A 4069-nucleotide genomic window follows, 5' to 3' on the forward strand; every position below is an offset into this window, starting at 1 on the left:
TACATGAATAGGAGAATCACCTTCTGAAACTTTCTTTTTTGCATATTTAAAGAAACACACTGAGTTGAGGTTTATGTGACGCTGTATGTCATGTCTTTTAAAGGCAACCCTTAAAATTCTAGGTTCTGAGACGACATAATTTTGTTTTTGTTTCAGGTAGTTTTCATTTATAAACTTAAATAGATCTTGTACCTTAAATTAATGTAAAATATTTTGTTAATATGTGAAAAGTTCAAAGGTGTCAGAAGTATTCACATTCATAACTTAAGTAGAAGAATAGATCCTGGGGTTTAAAATTGCTTTTTAGAAGTAGAATTATCAATTCAAGCTTTTTATGCAAGGAAAAGTGTAAAAGTACTGGTTTGAAAAATGCTTAAAGTATAAAAATAAAAGTAAACAATCCATTTAGGTTAAAATCTAAGTCTGTCTCATGGGGTCTATATGGTGAACAACCCCACATTGATCAAAAAWWTTTTTTTTCTAAAGGCAATAATGACAATTAAGTTGAAAAATCTGTGATGCGTTACCTGGTTCAGCATGTCACATGGATGTCTCTGCCTCTGTCATCTTCATATGAGGTTATATACATCGTATGTGTCCTGCTGGAGTGTGATGTGATTTGTGTCATGTGCAAGTGTGATAAATAGTGTGCAAACCAATAGGGTGTCAGAATGTTATATATTTATACTTCTCATCCAACCACAATCAAATTCACTCTATCCAGGAGGCACCATTTATCTGGGTACTTTTTTTTGACGACATGCCAAAACAAAAATAACTGAAATGCTTCTTATATTTTTAAAATGTAAGAAGTCGAAGTAAAAAAACATAGCTAAAAATAATTACTTTAGCAAAGTATATAACCAAAATTTCTACTTAAATAAAGTAACAAAGTTTTATACTTTGTAACTTTACACCTCTCGAAAAGTTTGTGCTTGAGCATGGTGACCGTTTAATAACGGTGGGGGAATTTTATCTTTTAAATGTGTTAATTTTGTTTCATTGAATCTTGAATTTAAAATTGACAGTTGATTTTAAATTAATTTTTAGAAGAAAAGTTTACGAGGGCTCGTAGGTAGGCGGCCAGATGGGAGTCACTGCCTGCGGCCCACCAGTTGAAAATCCCTGACATGGAGATAAACAACCATTCATACTCTCAATACCAATAAAATCTTCTGCTGCCCTTGGCTCAAAACAAATCATGAGGCCTATATCATTTGTTTTTTGTTCTGTCGGAGAAACTGGAGAAAATCCATGTATGCTCTAGGCTGGTAAAAACGAGACCCTTGTCCTTGACTTTGCTTCGTACAAGGGTCTGGACTTGCGGCTATAGAGAACTGATTCTTGCTGGAGGCGTGGCCTCTGCTGAAGTTTAAAATGATTGGATCGGTTGGCCGCGATGTATGTCGCTGTGAAGGAGGCTAAGCTAAGAAGCTAACCAGAAATCGTGTGTGCTGTAAACAACCCTACTGAGAGGAGAAAAGTACCGAGCCGAACGAGACGACTGTAAATGAGAGCTGCTGCTTTGTCAGACAAATTTAATTTCATTTGGAAGCCTTATCAACACAGACTGGCTTCRTTCACTTCCTCCACTGYCGTATGTTAAACTGACTAGCAGACACTGTGCAGAAAATCAATGTTCTGTTCTCTGATTGGCCCGAACGAAATTCTCCTGAAGAAATCCTTCTCTATGGGAGAAATCCCAGACAGATCAGTGAAGGGAATCTAGAATTGACCAGAACTGCGTAGGAAGGCAAGGGCCAGGCTTGCACAGGAAGAACATGCCAACTCCACACAGAAAGGTCCCAGACTGGGAGCCAAACCTGTGGCCTGTTTGCTGTGAGGCTTCAGCGCTAACCACTGTTCTGTCCTCATTCTAATCAAGTWACAGTCAGGATCTTTGGGTTTGGTTTTCAGTTTTCCAACATCCTCACCTTCATTAATTAGTACAGCTCCTATACTTCTCACTCAGCTGTTCCTTGTTTCCCCCTCTGGGCGTTTGTCATTCCTCTCATCAGCATTGCTTCTTAAAAACCTGAGGGTGTCCCACTTCAGGAGCTGAGGCCCTCACACACTTCGCAGTCTGCATAAACCACTGTGAAATAAGGTGTTCTAGTCATTGGATCACATATTAGAGTGACCACGCACTGCCCCTTGGTGATGTTTTATATTGCATGCCTTCACGTCTAAAACAGGTTGGGACATGTATTCACACATCTTTTCATTAGAGGAATAATTTCACAATTACAAACATTACATGTAAATAAAAATAATAATAATTTGGGTTAAACTCCAGTATCAGTCTTGTAATTGCATTTTATTTAACATACATTTAAAACAAATTCTTAGCTCTGTGATAATTTTTTTTCCACCGACTTGTTAAATAAACTGCCATCTTGGTTTCCTGTTTAGTTTGCTGACAGTGAAATGACTCCTGGGATCCTCGGCTGGGACAGATACAACTTTCAAACTGCCTCAGTGCTACAATAAAAATGCCTAAAAGAAATAAAATATTGTATTCTTCAAATTTTTATCATTTTTAATTCTGTGTCTTCTAAATTATTAAAAAGATTGGATATGTTCAACCAGGCAGAAGCAGCAGATGACCATTCTTACCTCTTCAGGTGGAGCCATGAAGTGAACACACACATGTCGCAGGTCAAAGGTTTTTTGGTTCAAGGATTTTTTTTTTAACAGACTGGAGAAAATATATTCAGACTCTGACTGTGTTGGTCCCCCTAGCCTTCTTTAAACCTGTCCACTTCCGTCACTCTCCGGAACCTCTTGTGGCTGCTGGACCAAAGCTTGGGAAACCCGCTTCAGGTCAGTGGTCGCATCGAGTCCTGGAAATTTCCATTGATGACCAACGAACTGTGACCACCCTATTTCCCCATTTACTTCTACCTCACATGTGTTACCAGGTGCTGAGCCCCCACCCCTGTGATCCCTCCGGCCCATCAGCCTCATCTTCCTTCCTCCACGTTAACCCTGGCCTTCAGACAGCATTGTCTGTCTAAACAATGGAGTCATTGTTACCTAAAGGTGGCCATTATGAAGAGTGTTCATCGGGGGACTGCAGCGGTGACCCTGACATTGTAACTCAGTATGCCCGACCCTACCTCACCCACCCACACTCTCACTGGTCCATGCTTCCAAAACGTCGCTGCTTCGTCACGGCTTCAGGTCAAAAGGGACATGGAGGGAAAATAAACTGGAATAAAATGGAGAACAGTGCCCCCTCAAACTGATCACAGACCGAAACTCAGAACTTTAATGAAGTCAAAAAGATGTTCATGTGACTGCATGTGACTACCTCTTGAAACTCATCAAGAGAATACCAAGAGTGTGCGAAGCAGTAATCAAAGCAAAGGGTGGCTACTTCGAAGAACCTAGAATATAATACATATTTTCAGTTTTTTCACACTTTTTTGTTAAGTATATAATTCCACATGTGTTAATTCATAGTTTTGATGCCTTCASTGTGAATCTACAATTTTCGTTGTCATGAAAATAAAGAAAACTCTTTGAATGAGAAGGTGTGTCCAAACCTTTGGTCTGTAATGTACATCAATGGGGTCCGGGTGGATAAGGTTTCATCCTTTAAGTTCCTTTTGACCAACATCCCAGAGGACCTCAACTGAAAAATGAAATAAACACCCAAACAGTGGTTTGGAAGTCCCGGCTGCAAGTAAATTCTCCTGAAACAGCTTCAAAAGATGACCTTATAGGAAAAGCTGCTGTTGGCCATACCTGTGTATCACTGAGACTAATAACATACTGGACAAAGAGCTGGATTCGCTCCCACCCCCGTCACCTGTGTTTGACTTGGACCTGAACCCAAGAATGGCTGAGGAGTAGGAAAATCTGAACTCTAGCGAACTGAGTAGAGACAATAACATCATGTGACTCTGGACTCTGGATGGGGCCAGGGTTGGGTCCTAGCACGGACCCCCCTCCCTCAACGTCACCTACTCCTCTGAACCTGCCCCATTTTACCTCCCCTTTATGTGTTATCTGACCTAAGCCCCCTCCCCACGCCCAAGCTGACTTGCTCTCTCACTGTATGCAG

This window comes from Austrofundulus limnaeus, unplaced genomic scaffold (assembly GCF_001266775.1).
Source record: "Austrofundulus limnaeus strain Quisiro unplaced genomic scaffold, Austrofundulus_limnaeus-1.0 Scaffold197, whole genome shotgun sequence".
NCBI classification, from domain to species: domain Eukaryota; kingdom Metazoa; phylum Chordata; class Actinopteri; order Cyprinodontiformes; family Rivulidae; genus Austrofundulus; species Austrofundulus limnaeus.